Below are 17,553 nucleotides of genomic sequence, written 5' to 3'. Positions count from 1 at the left end.
TAGAAAAGCTAAAGGACTCAGCAGTCTGTCACAATTATGAATAAAGTTATTTCCAACATCCAAAAATAAATCTTATGGAAGAAATGCTTCACAGAAGAATTAAAAAGAACTAGTAAAGGGTCAATATTGAGTACTCTGTGAAAGCATGAGAATGAGGTTTTGTCTGAGCTAAAGACTGCAGCTAAGGAAATTTCCACCACACTTGCATGTTAGGAAGCTCTCCAAGCACTTGGCTTTCATGGTATTTGTTATAATGTCTGCTGACCTAGGAAAAGTAACCTGCTTCTTATATAACCTGGAATTTTGGGAAAATAAAGAAGCTGACTTTTTCCCCCCCCCCAAATCTAACTGGCACACAGGCAGGCTCCATAATGCTAGAGAATCTAAACATGACTAAGAGCAAAATACTGAAAATTAAGGCAGTTTAGATTCTATCTCTTCTTTATAGGGAAGACATTACAAGAAAAAGACAGTGGTTGTCACTTCCTACCTTGTCCAAATATTGGGCTTTTTTCATTTTGGGATGTTTCGGGATTTTTTTATTGCTTTTTTGTTTTTTTTTTTTTTAGTTACATATAATTTTAAACATTTTCATTACTAACATCTAAAAACAGACTTTAGATTTTTTTTCCCTTGATCATGAAAGTATAGAAATGAAAGTACTATAAACAGTAATAAAAACTTATCCTGTACTTCCACATGTAATTAGCAGCAGCAAATTTAGCATAATATTGAAATGGGAACATTTCATAGTTTCTGGGGAATACAGCACAGAACAAAGCAGATGTCTTGACTAGAAGAGAAAGGATTTTATCAGGAACACTGAACTCCCTAAAATGTTAATCCTAGAGGTAAATTAAGTGAATGCAGTAACATAAAGCTCCCTCAACTAGCTGAGAAAGTCAACATAAATGTTAGCACATAAAAAGGAAAGTGACTACAGTCAGAAAACTGTAAGAGCAAAATGAGCCAGAAAAGTAGGAGAGAGTCAGTTACCACCATGTTTGTTTATTTAACAAGAAGAAGTTCTCAGGTCAAGCTACCTACAATGTAACATGGATTACAACGACCCATATTTGCTACATCAGAAGTTTCAGTGGTGAAAACTACAGTGCACCAGTACTATCATTTCAGTGAATATTCTCTTATGATTCACCACCTGTTTTCCAAGCAAAAAGAATGGAAATATGGCAAGACAAATTCAGTAACCTCACATTATTGTCTAGAAAGTGAGTCAGGAAAGTTAACATTTATGCCACTTCCCCTGTTTTTAAATTCTTGTTTCACTCCTATTTTCTTAATGCTCTTCCCTCTGTTTAACTGCTATTTCAAGTTCTATAGATTTAGAATTAAAAACTGAAATGCATTTGAATTCCTATGTGGTCAAGATATATGGTGGGGGCAGGTGAGTTGACTCAGACAATGGTCATCGCTCCTTCCACTGCTGAACAACATTCACTGTGGAACAGTAAGAATAAGTAAACATCTAGATATCCTTCCGCCACAGACAGTGGAAGTCTCAATCATGCCATGACTTCTGAACATTAAAAACCACAATCCATTAATGAACTTCTAAACAAGAGAGAGAAAGCTGTATGACCTAACTGTACCTGAGAGATACTTAATGTTTTCCACAGATCAAACATCTGTACGTTTAACATTTCTTTTGCTAAGTCTTAACGGGGCAGTGAAGGCAATAGCCACTTAATGCACTTGAAAGAAGGTCATTCCACCATAATCTTCCGGAAAAGAGGTCAGCACCTTCCCACACACAAGAAGAGTGCCTCAAAATATTTGGAAGGCATGGCTCCTGCTCAGCTCATTTGTTCTTGCACAGTTGTTTGTATCAGCTGCAGCTCCACTACTGCAGAGTGAGATGAGACCTTCAGCAGCTTCTGCAGATGCTCGGTGCCACCAACTGCAGTCTGTAATTTGTCTCCTACCCTGTCCAAACAGGACCACACAAGGAAGAGCCACAGAGCTGCTCTTGAGCACTCTGTGATCCCCTTGGATCCAGCAGAACTTTGTCAGACTCAAAAAGTTACACTGAGAAACACGAGAGCTATGCTCCAAGTTATGGCAATTTGGCATGTGCAGAATTAGTAATAAAGGGCTAAATACACAGCACTAACTCTTACAATTGCCTCTTCAAAAACTACCTGAAAGTGATGCTGGGTTTGATGTGGTGGTTTTATTCCAAAGAAAATTCCCTTTTAAGGGACTTACCTTTTCCAGCGCCAATGAATCCACAGGCTCAAGACTGATGGAAGCCAGGGACTGCAGAGCTGATAGACTTAATCCACCTGCTAAAAAGGATCATGCTGGAGCTGGTAAGAACCACTGGCTGCACAGTCCAAATCTAATTCACTTAACACAGTGTGACATCTCTACAGAACCTTACTGCCTAGCTTCTTGGCCCGGCAGAGTCACAGAAGCCCTCTGAAACCAACAGCCCAAGGTCGCTGAGGTCCCTAAGGGGCACAAGACACACCAGAGAAATGCATCACTCCCCAGACACACTCTCACAAATCAGCAGAAAAACAATATCCCACATCAAGCAACACTGGAGAATTAAAATATTTGCAATCTCAGCTAGCAATTATATCTACCATAAAATGAAAAATGAACAGCAAGGATGAAATAAATTTCTTCATGCAGAAGTCAGCAGAAAATTCATTCAAACCACAGCCACAATTTGGACATTCAAACAAGCATTGTCAGTCTTCTCTGCATCTTGTTTCAGGAAGACTAAAAGGATCATCATTATAACTTCAGGAATTTGTAAATAAAGCTCACTGCACTCAAATAGCCTCAGTATGACCCCATACATGAGGACAAAACAGTATTTTAAAGCCAAGCCTCTTTCCAAGAGTGTCACCCAATCTCACAGGCAGATATCACACAGTGTTTCACATATTTAAAACAAGGCCTAACATAACCCAAGGCTGATGAGTTACACAAGATATTTTCCCTCACAGTAGATTTCCAGTTCTTTCTCTAAGCAAAATCCCATCAAGACCTCTACCACAAAGGGCAACATCTCTTCAGTATCAGTCATTGTCTCATCAACAGGACAGATACACACCATTATCTCTAACAGTGCTGTTCTTAATGCATACTCCACAGCTATCTGGAATTGTAGTATTGTCAGTGTCCCCACATGCCCACTACATTTCCTTTCAGTAACCCCCTTCACCAACACTGAACTCTTCAGCATCTCAGGTCTGGCAAAGCTGCTTAAGGAGTTTATTTCCTCTCTACCTCACTGCAATAGCTTGATCAGGAACCACCACCACTTCCAAACAGTCAACAAAATTGGGATGCTACACCCAGACATCACTGCTCATCTGCTCAGTACAGACTTGCTTTCATCATCTGTTTAGTATGCTATGTTTACACTGTCTCAAATGACAGTAGCAAGATCCACCAGGCATTACATGGATCTTGTGGGTTGGAGCTCTCAAGCTGCAAGGATCAGCCATTTTCAATACATCACAGGAATACTCAGAATCAACAAATTTCCTTTCTGAAAGGAAGATTGCTTACTATACATAAGTTTTAAAGTTCTACTTAAGAGTAGGAAAAACGTAATTTATAACAACCAACCTCAAGCTTTGAAGAAATACCATCTTTCCTACTGTATGATGTAGGAAAACAATAACTTGAACACAACTTGGAACTGAAGGCACATTATGCATAAATACCCCTGGCTGTTACACCATAAATAAAGCCTGTTGAATGATCTCCACGGCATTGGTTTGTAGGTAGAAATTATACAGAGCTGATGACATGAACAGGATACAAAAGAGAAACTATACCCAATTCGGAACACCAAGATGCTTCAGGCATTTCTGTCAGCATAGTGAATTTTAAAAAATATTTTTAAATTAAAAACAGATGACTTTTTTGTATTTGGGGTTGTTCTTTCAATTTGCCTTTCTATGATAAAGAGACTGAGAGCCAAAACAGCACCTTCCTGAAAACTTCTCTTTTTTTTTTGGCTGAATTTCCTTCCCTCACAGTACATCCTTCAACACTTCCATACACGTTTCACAAATAAACAAACACTAGTAGTTTTAAAAGGAACTGTGAAGGCAAATGAGCTTCAGAAATATGTACCAATAAAGAGCTTTTCACAAAAGGCCATGCCACCTGCACTGCATCTGACAGCCCAAAATCTCCTCCTTAAAAAAAACCCCACCCAAACCCACCCTGTCCAGATTAGAACAAGAGTTACATCTAACACCAAGAGCACAAGTTCACAAACATCCCTATCACATTCCCAAAGTGGTACTGCAGAGCTGGACAGTGGCTGCAACAGCACTTGCATTTCTTATTCAGCTGTTCAGAGCAGATCCACAGAGAATGAAGGAAAGAATGAGGTATTCATGAGGTGTGGGCCCAGGAAGATCACCAGAAGCAAGGAATGATTTGATGCAGTGTGGCTGGAGAAGAGATAGTTCGAAGCAGGATGTATTAAAAACATAAAGAAGACACTGCACAGCTGACTGGAGCACTGAAAGAAAACTGAGGTGGGAAAAAGCCATTTGTATGCAAACTTCTATTTGAACTCACTGAGAAATAAGAGACTTGTGTACAATTCCTCCAAGACACTACATTCAAAAGGTGATTCTCATTCATGCGATTATTCCAGAAGAGCAAAATAGTTATAAAGTAGCCAATATTTACCCAACAAATCCAGTTAGCTGTTATCCCTTCATATTTCTTTATGGGTGGTCAGAAACATCTGAATAAAACTTCCCTCATGTAGAACAGGATCAAATGTATACAAAATGCCAAGTACATATCACACTGTGTTAATTCTAATTAACAGATTGATTAGAGATTAAAGGTAGATTCTAATACTTTTTGAAAACCCTAATCAAGTTGCTTTGAAATCTGACACTTCAGTTTTAATACTCCAAACTGAAATATCTACATGCTGTTCCTAAAATCCAGCACCAAAAGAAACAGACCCATAGTGCTTTTAGATTTGTCAATCAGTATTTATCAGATTCATTACTAAGCATGCACTCATAGGTATCTTCATTAAAAGAGATGGCTTACTTATGAGTAGATCATGAGGACATGGATGTCTCCTGCCTTAGTAGGACTGTATCCCCTAATGCAAGATGAGGGCTGCATCCCAGGAAATACAACATGTAAACAGAAATAATTGCAGAATTTATCCTGTCCCCCACACCCACAACTACACAGCCCTCTACTAGTAAATAGAGGCAGGCAATGGCCCTATTCTTGGACTGTTTTCAGCCACAATCTTAGCTGCTCTATAAGGCAAAACAGCAATAAAACAAAGCTAAAATTATCTCCCACAATGAATGGATGACAAGCACATTGCAATCAAAGACTAGCACTGAGAGAAGAGGAACCTATTTGAAAAGAATCATTAATGGTATTCTTCAATATACATTTGTTTCCCAACTGATAACTACTCAGCTACAAGAGTCTCACCAACAGAAATTAATCACTCCGAAACACTGAGCTTCCAACATTCAAAAATCACACCTTCTACCACAGGTTAAGCCATTCACCATCTCCATGTTCCTGCCACTGTATTCTTTACAAAGCATTCCTCTTAAATGTCACTGTCATCTCCTCATATGTCATCTATTAACAACAAAATCAAGAAAAAGGGAAAGAGTTTTGTTGACATCTAAGTACAACTAAATGCAACTGCTTTTTGTGTAGTGGGCTTTTCAAAACAGGTAGGCAGTCTAAAGAAGCAAGGATAAGAATGTGTTGCATACCCTCCATGTTTCCCACAACAGCAGCCAATATAAACCCAATTAGGATAGCATGTAAACATCCTTACTGATGTCTATTCTCATTACATGATAGCTGAAAAGTATTTTCAATATACTCAGATGAAGAATCAAGGCACAGAAAGAAATCCACATAATAGATGCAGGGGTTCTGCCACCTAGTGGCATCTAGAGCCTCAAATTACTGTATCTACCATATTATTATTACTTTTTTTTCTTTTACTGGAAGCATTTGATAGCAGAGAACATAATAGAGAGCACATAGCTTCACTAGCACTGAAATTACTAAGCCTGGTTCCCTGCGGCTTCGTTTCAGAACTGCATTCTGTAGCACACAAGATGATGAGAGTTTCAATTGAAGCTTTTGTAGCTGTTCAAATAGTAATAGTATACTTCACTTCATCAGTCCTCCAGCTGCCACAGATTCTCTGCTGCCTCATACTGAGGTGGATTTCCTGCTGTATAATCTCGTAGTCACCTGCCCATACTCAGTACTTGCAGAATAGTAATATTTTGAAGTCCTTACCCATTCACTGAAATTGTACAAATCTAATAAAGTAATCATGAGCAGGAAACAGGGGAAAGCAGAGACTGAGAGACAAAAGCAGTAGAATGATAAAAGCTTCATTTCTTCATGAATCCATGAATCATAACCATCTGAATCACAATTTGTCAATAAAAATGTTTGCTGGCCCCAATAGCTTAAGGGATTCCCCTCCCCAGGTCACAGCATGGACACAGCATGTCATGTCAAGGCAACAGGGAGAAGGGACACAAAGGAGCACAGAGACATCAACTCCTTAAGGCAAGAGGCAGCAGAAATCCCCCTTTTCACCAGGCCATAAACTCAAAAGCCCCCTTTTCCACTTGGGATTCAAAGCCAGAAGCATTTTAATGTCCAAACTAGGTCAGTCTTTGTTTACACAAAACAGGAATGAGAAAGGAAGTATCACTTCATTCAACTTGGTCAGGATGGGTCAAAACCACCGGACTACAAGGCACAGAGTAGCTTGCTATTTTTTAATTTATTTTTAAGAAAAGAAACTTATCAAAGGCACATTCAGAGAACAAACTTCACACAGATGTAGCCAGGTAACAAACAATTCTTTTAATTTAAGACAGTTATGCTTCTTCTGAGGGAAAACTGACAAAGAAATTTAAAGTGATGTCATTCTTATTAGGCTATACCTTACAGTTACTTCAGGTTTCAGCTCCCATTTGCCAACTTTTGTAACTCTGGAACACCATGAGATCTTCTGGTATCCATAACACATACCATAGAAAATAACAGACAGCTTGAGGTATTTTAGCTACAGTCCAGAAAAACAAACAAACAAACCCCAAAGAACAACAAAAACCCTCACTAAGCAAAAGAAAACAAGCCACCATGCTACAAAACAAAAAGGACAAAAAAACCAAATCCTAAAACATAAGCAAAATCGCAAACATGATACATTTGTCTTATCCTTTTGACAAGTTCCCTTTGTCTTCTCAACTTTTTCCTCCAACTCCATAGCACTTCTTGTACTCCCCAGTAAGTCCCTTAACTGTAAGTAGCCTATGAAAATTTTGCCCTTATAAGGTGGGAAAGAAGAAGATGGAGGAGAAAACAAACAAACAAACAAAAAAAAAGGGAAGATCTTCCACAAGGGGTTCACAGGTGAGCTAATCCTGAAGACCTAGCAATGATTCACAGATTTCCACTGGGCTTTTATGAGAAAATAAGATATCAGTAAGTTTTATTTCTTGCTCCATATTCCACAGGTTTGAATTTCAGTTATGTAAACTATCACACAAGTAAGAACGACCACTGTGATGGGAAGAGGTGCACGAGTGACTTGATGTGAAACCATGTTTGATCACACAGTGATGAGTTTTGTGAACTGCAGTTGTAAAGACAGACTAGATTTCTGCTAGAAAGGAAAGCACTCTTTCCCTTCTCAATGAGCTAGTAGTTTTTACAGCAACAGTCCCCAGGATTGAGAAGAAAGATTACTGGAATGTGTGCACTGGTGATCAATGCTTCACAAATGCAGGACTCTGTCAACTCAATGTCAGACACAAACACTTCTGTCTACAGCCTCCTGAACCAAAGTAGTGGTGGATTACAGAAAGCATGGGACTTTCTTACAATGACCACTCATGCTCTGGTCTGCACGCAGGACAGCTACTCACACTATTGGAATGTTAGAGTGTAATTCAAAAGAAGTTAAGGATGTGTTATTGTGAAGTTACAGCTTTATCTCAGTTTGCAAGTTTTGGTTAATCTCACTTCACATTAATACTGAACAGATCTGTTGAAACTCTTCAGCAATGTAAGGAACCTGCAGAACACAGTAGTAAAGCACAGTTCCCTATACAGGACAATCCACATAAGGGATTGTTAACTAGGTTAGCCAGAGTCTTTGTAACAGAATGAAGCATGTCTGAGCATGAATATCTCAGCATTGTCCTGCTCAGACAATGGCAAAGGAGAGAACAAACCATTTTTAGGCAATACCAATGCATACCATCCCTTTACATGATGCTAGTTCCTACAGAATTGGTTTAGGAATCTCAGTAACACCTCACAGAGTTTAGAAAAAGACTAAGCAAACACACACCTAGAAAACAATCTTGCTAAAATTAGAATAACTTTATGCAGTAATGAAGAGTTCTAAAACAGCAGATGCTACATTTTGAAAACGGCAACCTTTTCCTTTTCTCCTCATTTTCGACTATGCCTCAGACTCATTCACTAGGTGTTATGTATATCATGCTTTGTAAGAGATTCAGACCTATCAGTGAAGCAGTCAGATTACATGTTTCTGTGTAAGGGCCCTGCTATCCAAGTGCAGCCCCTGAGGCAGGATCTCAGTCCCATCCACCCTCGGTTACCTGTATGCTCTCCCAAATATCCAGTGTCCTGGAATACTCAGTTTCTTGCTTAACACACCTAAGGTCACACAACAAACAGCATTAGCATGCTGATCCATTAAGCATTTTAACTCTCCAACACTAGGAGGAGACGTCAGGGGAAAAAAAAAAAAAGATGGGTATTTCTCTTTTCATTTTCCCCTCCTCACCACCTCCAAACACACACACTGCACTTTGATCTTGCTTGGAGTTTCCAGTTTCTAGTAAAGCCGGGATGAGGAGTCTTGCCTTACTGTTCTTCTTACTCTTGACTTGGCAGCTGCCAGCGTCTTGTTCAGAGAGAGATCCAGTTCAAGGAGACTGACAGCATTTAAGTCCCAACAGCTCTTCAGCTCTAGCAGATGAGTTCCAGGCTCAAGGTGTTCGTTTTTCTACCTGGTATGCCTACATTGCAGGACATGTAAAGCCCCAGCAGAAGGTATTCAGTTATTGCAAGCTGGCAGCTAAAAGCAGTGGCATGCACCATGGTAAGGACCAGATGCTCAGCATGATGTCACAGACTGAAGTATACGACTTAACTTCAACTGATATGGCAGTATGAAGTGCAAGACCACTGAAAAGCAACAGCATCAAGATTGCTACTTTAGTTTTCTCTCACATGGGATCTACCCAGGTAAAGAATAGCCACACTGCCCACAAACTAGAGCAGCAGAGTAATTAGAACACTTTAACAGACTTTACATCTTGTTTTCTATTCGTTATTGTATATCAGTCACGAGTTTATTAAACTATTTTGGATGTTTGAAGTGGTTTTCTTCAGAAACATCCAGATTAGCTTTTAAAAAGTATGCGTTTTTACTCAAGTTGTAAAACCTTGATACTAGTACTCTCTCCTGACTTCTAAATGTGAACAAGAGTTTAGGAACTTGTGTTCAAAACTCTCATAAAACAATAAATACAAATTACAGAAAGATCCAAAGCAGAAAGATGAAACATGTTCCTTTTGGCATTACTCTGTTCCCTATTTATGTCTACAAGAAGCCTGACATGACAACTGCAAAGAAAGACCTCAGACAAACTCATAAGTGTGCCAAAAGGACTGGAAGCCCCAGCTCACATGATGAGAATGTCAAGCATTTCCTCTGCTGCTGTGAATGACTGCACCTCCTAACCCGGGGTCAAAAGCAGATTTGAGTTTTCAGTTTGGGGCTTGGGGGTCTTTTTATATTAATTTTAAATCAAAAGAGTGTTTTCTTTGTCCTTCTAAAATTATATACTAGTGCCAAAAATGTTCAACATTTAACATTATTAGTGCAGTCATTTATAGAAGCTGCAATTTTGGCATATGTAACAAGTCATTTAAATTCTAACACCTTAAATTATGTAGACTGGTTTGTCACTATGACAACAATTTTTACATGTCTAAAACATACAAAAGTACCATTTTTTCTGTTCCTTACTGAAGCCAAGAGTTATTGAAAGCTTTACCTCTTCTGGACAGAAAGGCAGAACTTACATAACATCTGATTCTAGACAAACTATGCAAGTTACTTGTTGAATGAAGGAAGTTTTCATGAACTTGAACAGCTATAATTTAAAAAATACTTTGAACATAGAACACTTGAGGGAATCTAAGACAACAGGGAAGAAAACATATGCAGGAATTCAGGAATGGGTAGAGCTTTTTTTATCATCATTAAGGCTAAGAAAGTTTTTTAATTACTTTCTTAAAAGAAAGCCCAATCTCAATAGGCAATCTCAATAGGCTTCACATTTAAAATCAAAGTTTCTCTAAAAGCCAACTGGTTCAAAGGATCTTGCTTTGATTCAAGTCTCCATACAGACATCTTTGACACAAACACTTTGCTGATAATGCTTCATTCTATTAAAAAGAAAAATTAGTTTGATGATGTAGAAGTGACATAGTGTTTGTTTCACTTAGAAAACAACACTACAACAACTTCAAGGCCTAAATTTGGAGACAAAGTGCTAAAATAGTTTGTCCCATACTATACAACTGCTCAGAATCACAAAATATTGGCATAGCATTCATTTAAAGAGACAACTGTGAAGTTACTGGATGTGATCCAACAGCAAAAAAAGGGTTGATTTTACAATAAACTGTTTCTTATTATTTATAGAGACATAGCCACTGTACTAAAATTGCCATATTGACCAGTGTGCCATTGACACCACTATCACTGCATGCATTCATTTAACACTCAGTTATCTCTGTCAGCATCAATGCCACATATATCCAAACAAGACTTGCCCTGTCAAAACAAGACCTGTGACCCAGCCACAGGAATATAGCTTCCTGCTGCTACACAACATTAACCTAATATTTACACACCATTCAATTTGAAATCTTTGCTCAGGTCTCTTCTGTCACATGTAGCTAACTTTTGATCCTTAAAATCAACACTGCATCTGGAAGCGTTCTGCTGAAAGTCACCTGCTCCATTTTCACTCTTCCTCAACTTGAACAGAAGTAAGGTCAAGCATTCATTTAGACCTGTAGCTTGCCACTACAGTTAAAGTGGACATAACATCAAGCACAGCCTAATTGCCAACATGGAAAAGAGCTTTTGGGAGGCATAGAATTTATCCAGCACAAGATCTGACCAGCTGCAAGATGCCGGCCCTGTTTTTTCCTAGTCTCATAGAAGTTCCAGGTACAATCAGTCATCTTGTATTCAGTTTCAGGTGAATGCAGGTAAGCATTTGAAACAGCAAAAGGCAGGAAGAATGCTTCTTTGTCTCTAGGAACAACCCTGCTTTGACCATCTCATCTGACTGCTGGCTTTGTAGGAGGCATTTATCACTCAGTCCTATGCCAGGGCCTAGAGTAAAGGTTACACTTCTGTCCATAGCAATCTCAAAACCTGCCAAGATTGAAGGAAACTGAAGTGTCACAAATGGAAGATCCAGTACGCTATCCATACACACTACATGCCTGAGGATACAGATGTAGAAAAGCAGGCATGGCATCTGTACAGCAGCTCACATGAGCAAGTGCAGCACAGCAAGGCAATTAGCTCAGTTACTACACTGCAAAAAACACTACACAGCTACATAAAATGGCAAGAAAAAAGAGAAAAGAGACAGAATTGTAAACAATTTTTGTGACAGTAACACTTTAGGGTTTTTTAACCAGCTGCTCAGTTTTGTGCTCTATATTCAATCTTCCCTCCTAACAGTTCCTGCAATGCAGCTTTTTCCCTGTTAATACAAACTGCATTATTCATAATCTAATTAAGCCTAAAATTAAGTATCCAGCCACATCTATACAGAAACATGAAAGTCAGGTTTCTCTTTTGATATCTTTCTGAAACTTCTACAAGATTTCCTCTGGTTAGTTTGAAATCTCATGGCATAGATTTTGTCTGTGTGATATCTTGCCTTAAATACAGGACATACCAAAATAGCCAATATATTGGCTAAAAAGATCATACTTCCTTGATCAGGGAACTGTTCTCTGAGGAACTAGAGGCAGGAAAAAGTGACAAGACCTGCAAAAGTGAGGCTGCACTGTCATGCTGTGCAAGAATTGCACTGCCAGATGTGCCACTGTCACAGAACCCTCTTACTGAGTTAATGATCAAGAACTCTTCCTCTTTTGTTTTGGAAAATTGCTTTGTATATTTGAAGTTTGTATTGGTATTTCTAATCTGTATTATTTCCATATCAAATGTGGTTTTTCCCTTCTGTTTCTACGCATTCAGAAAAAAAGCCCAAAGCTACACTGCTGGTTTTCTCTGTGTTCATGTGAAATTTTGCCTTCAAATGCACTTACTTGGCTCTCACAAGCATGTTCAAGGGTAAAATCTGGATCTTTGCCACAACTGCATTCCTTATTGCAAATACATGCCAACCTTCAAAGTTCAGTTATTTGAGCAAAAACATACGTTAATTGTTGTGCAAGGGGAGTGGAAAGTGTATCAGATGAAGCACATCTGAAAGTATTTCACTCCACTCCTTGCTTGATAAATCCGCATAAAGCTGGATCTATTCTCTTCTAGTTTTTCAATACGACCATTAAGACCACACAGGTGAAGTTTTACACAAAATCAAACACGAACCAAACAAGCATTCAGAATAAAATTACCTTCTCATATTTGTTATTCCAGGACTGGTCTAACAGGTATTGCAACATTTGTCAGCATAAAGTTATTCAGTTACATGTAAAAAATAATGGAATGCAAGGAGTGTGTTGCAATAAGCCAGCTTAATAGATACCAGCAACTTAAAAGGCATTTTTCTTTCACCTATGAAGGACAACAGTGTAAAGCTTGGAAAGGTGCAAGCCAGGTAACCAAGAAGCAATTCTTAAAACAACACTTTTTAATTTAGTATCAGCAGCACGTCTTACATGGGACAGAGATACAAATGAAAGAAGTTTATTAACCTAAATTAACCACATCTTTCATCTAAAAAGACAGAAATTTTATCCTTCACATTTGTTCTGAAAAAAGCCCAAGTTTAACTTCAACATGGAAATGCTTATGGTTTGGATAAAGTAGAACTGATGAAGTTGACTGGTTTCTCCTCTTACAGCTCAAGTGTACACTGAATCTATGAGGCAAAAGCACCATCATTGCTATGACTGATAGCACTTATGCTCTCTCTGGAAAACATGTTGGTCTGTGTCACATCACAACCTATTATCAAAGCAAACTCTTTGAAAGAATCTGCAGATCGAAGTTTTTATTAAATCAATTGAAGAAAACAGACTAAGGTACAGCCCACCTAGTGAAAGACATTGACTCCCAACTTTCCCTTCACTTCCCAGAGGGAAGAGGAGGTAGCTATTCTAGCATTGAACTTTTATAAAGAAGTGAGCCTGACGATGCCTCTGAAGAGGCAGCTCATAAGAGCACAGATCCAGGCCTGCTCTAGTAGAGGAGGAGGAGCAGGCACAAGAACATCCTCAGGTTCCTGTTCTTTAAGGCTCTGTAGGGCTGTCTGAACTGGTGCCAGCCAGGCACAGAGGGAGAGAAAGTAGAAGACCCCAGAACTGGAACACAGTCATTGAAACTAGATTTTCATCTAACTGAACAGGCCCTACATTACAAGTTTTCCATGCTACTTCCTATCAATGCCTTACAAATTTATCATTATGAAAAAAATTACTTCCTCTCTTAATTCCTCGTCCCCAGTCCTCAGCATCTCACACCAAGTCTGAAGAACTGACTCTTTTGTGCTGGCTGCAGATAATTGTTTGCAAATCGTGACTGCAAGAATGCATAGATGTAGTTTATTAAGACTCCTGTCTGTTAACTGTGGCTCATCAGACAGAAGGCATGTTGCCACTTTCCACTCCTGGCCATATTTTTCACAGTCCACTCCAGCAGTTCAAGTTCAACCAAGCTGTCATCATTAGCAGGCTCCTGAATACAAACAAGCCTTCCAAGCTCAAGAACACAGGATTTCCTGAACCATATCAGAACAGGCACTCATCAAGACAATAACCAAAAGCATTTTAAACAACAATAACAAAAACGAAACCAAACCAAAACAACCCAACACGGGAATCTATTATTGTTAGTATTATTATTATTACAAGGTATACAATAGCTTTTCCAGACAGTTTCTTTCTAGGTCCAAATGTGTGCATTTCCTCATAGTAGGATGGCTCATGACCTCTATACAAATCTTCTCTATGAAAAATCACTGATGGTCCATGTGGAGAAACAGGCACTTCAAGCCTGGTGATGGAGTTGGGATGCCTCTAAGCATAAAAGTGTTTTATGCTATGGAAGTAACAACTCTTTAAACATTTCCAGCATGTCCACATGAAAATTAGACAGAGTTTGGCTACCAAGTTCTATGACCAAACCAATCCTTTCAAATGTATCTAATCCTACTGTTTCCCAGGAAAACAAGGGCAAGGGATGGAGATGACAACTGCCTTGACTACTTGTATTACTGAGATTGCTTGCCATACTTTCTTCCCAAGAGACATCAGCTCCCCTAAAGAGGTTACACACAATTCAGTAGAGATTCATTTCTTCTCATTAGAGGCTTCCCCAGTACAGGGTAGAGCAAGTCTCAGGGAGACAAAAATGAAGAACACTGCTTCAGGGCCTGAGAATGACATCTAAACAATGTGGCATTAGAGCCCAAGTGCCCTGATTTTGGGAAGGAGGATAGAAGTTGTTTTAAGTGAACTGGGATACAAACAGAATTAAATAGGTAAGCAAAGAAAGCGACAGAGAGAGGTAAAGCTGGAATGAAATATGAGGAGCCCAGCAAAGCAGGCAGAACCCAAGCCAATAAGAAAAGGAAGATCCTACATGATTCTAACAAGAGAAAACTTTGGGTTAGAAGAGCAAGAAGCTAGAATTGACATCAAGCCCAGAGGGGAAGACCACACACAAGCTGCAAAGCTTAAGTATAAGACAAACTAGATAAAGAAGGAAGATGACTGGCAAGGCTCTTGAAAGGGAAGAGGCTAGCAGAAAAAGGCACAAGAAAATGAAGTACATGAAAAAGCCTCAATCCCTTAGCACATTCCCATATGGAAATGGGATTCCAGATTTCAGCTCACTGTTTGTTACTTGTCAGGTTGTACCTGTGCAGATAAGGAATCTGCAGGCTTTCAGCAAGCTGGGCAGTTTTCTTCAGAAACTCTTATTATGGTGTATCCATCATTCAGGTATTCAACTTATGTCTTTTTAATCACACTGTGTATTTAATTATCCATGTAAAGGGTGGAGAGGAGAGAGAAGTTAGACTACCCTCCCTTGGTCCCAACTTTCCATGGCAACAGATTCTATCAGAGTACTTAAAGGTTTAAATTACTAGTTTCAAATCTTCCTGCTATTATCTTTAACAGACAAGCCAGAAGAGTGAGGTATACGTCGGTACTTTGGATTTCAGGAAAATCTTAATTTGACATATTTAACAGATCTTATGAATCATCCCTTTTACATGACACTACACTTTAATATTCAGCTTGCTTTAAATAAACTGAAAGATTTCTCTATTTTAACATGCTCATAGAACCCTGTGGTTTGTGTGCTACCTAAGCCATGTTTCAGGTGGACTTTCCAAGTGGTTGAATTCCATTTTCAGACTATTAAAACCTGAAATATTCAAGCAGAAAATACTGGCTCAGACACACCAAAGTGTCTATTCCATTTTACCTAAGAGACTTGGCTTGCTTAGCAAACAGGGACGTGGCAAGCACCAGTGGAAAAAAGTTATTCTTCTTTTCCGTTAGCTTAGGTACAGAATGAAGCATTACTTTAGTTTTAATTACCAAAACAAGAACTAATGCCTTTAAAGAAACAACCTCCATCAGCAGTTAGCATTCAATTACCAATCCTAGCCAGGGAACATGTACAGGGCAAAACCCATTAGGCAAATTTAACAGACAATGTCTGTAAAATGCAGAAATAAAAATTACATTATGACTTCTGCTTGCCTATTAGGAAATACAAAGGGATTTACCTTCCAACATCCCTCAGTGGTACAGTTTGATAGTCTGAGGATGCAAATGCAAATTCACATTCTTAGGAGTAAAAGCTGAACTGTTATAACACTCAAGTTGTAACTGCCAGACTTCTGTTATTTAAAGGTACCACTGTTGCTTCAACACTTGCATCAGCCATCCTTTCCAACTGCGAAAAATTAAAAAGTCAACAGGCCCTAAACACTTCTACTGGTGCCCCACAGTCTGAGGCTTTAGAAGAACACCCTCTCCACTCCACAAAGAAATAAAACTGAAGGGAAAAAAAAATTACACCTCTGAAAAAAACTGTACCACAGCTCTTATACCAGTCAGTTTACATGCAGAATACTGATACCTCACAGATAATTATGAAATGCTGGGGGTTTTTTAAATGAAAATTTAGCTGAAAAAAAAGCAAGTGACTCAGAATCTACCTGCTACAGCTGTGCTATTGCACAAGCTAAGTCCATTTCTTCCAAGGCTGCAAAGTACAAAAAGACAACCCACAACAGATTTTCACAGCGAGTACACAATGAACTGCTATGCCAGTAGAGTCCTGCTGAAATACTAGAGACTAAGTTACATGTTCACCAGTGAAAAGACAGGTGGTAAGACTGAAGAAACCGTACATGCTATTGCCCACTATCACATCAACAACAGACCAAAGGTTCTGCCTCTGCTCTTCCTAGAGCTACATAAGGAAAAAAAAACCCACAAAAATCCCAGACCAAGCACTTCTATGTCTCTAGTGTGCAACATCACAACCAACAATCATGAGTATATTTCTTCGGTTTCTCACAACACCTCCTTAGTTAAAGTCTGTAGCATAAAACAAATTTTCTTAACACAAAAGAAGTACAACAGTTGACATCACATCACACTTCCTTAAGTATAAGATCCCTCTGACTTGAAATATGGTCAGTAGCCTTATAAATACATTAACTTTTTCCATATGACTTTAAACATTTAAAGTAGTCTAATTAAGCAGGTTCACACCACTAATCAAATTCTGCATGTTCTTGAACGCTTTGGAAAAGAAACAGTAATTACAGCATCATAAAAAATGGTCCAAGATCACTCCTTTAATCCAGAAATACACCACGTAAATTTAATTCCAGCTGGATATATTTGACCCACTTAATTTCCAGTTTAGCCATAAACAACAAAAAGAAAAAAAAAGGCAAAACAAATATGAATGTATGCATAAACATAAATGCATGGGGCCTAATACAAATCTAGTCAAAGCAACATAGGAACTGTAAAATACAAGCAGTAAGGTAATGTAATATTATGTAAACTTAAAGAAAATAGCAATTCATGCATTCACATAATAACAGACATAAGTACAATCAGTAACTACTCCTTTACTATGCCTTCACTCTTACAATCCATGTTTGATTGTGTTTAATGTGTTTATTCATGATTCAGTCACATCAACACATCTAAAGAGTATTCCAC

At 38.6% G+C, this 17,553-nt stretch overlaps 1 protein-coding gene across 2 annotated transcripts in view; it reads right to left on the bottom strand.

Moving 5' to 3' along the window:
- The window catches only part of CRIM1 (cysteine rich transmembrane BMP regulator 1), a 172,237-nt gene that overhangs the window by 139,807 nt on the left and 14,877 nt on the right, over positions 1-17,553 (bottom strand). The window lies entirely within an intron of this gene.

Source organism: Passer domesticus, chromosome 3 (assembly GCF_036417665.1).
Source record: "Passer domesticus isolate bPasDom1 chromosome 3, bPasDom1.hap1, whole genome shotgun sequence".
NCBI classification, from domain to species: Eukaryota; Metazoa; Chordata; class Aves; order Passeriformes; family Passeridae; genus Passer; species Passer domesticus.
The sequence above is the reverse complement of the archived record's forward strand: the minus strand, read 5'-3'. Positions and strand labels throughout refer to the sequence as shown.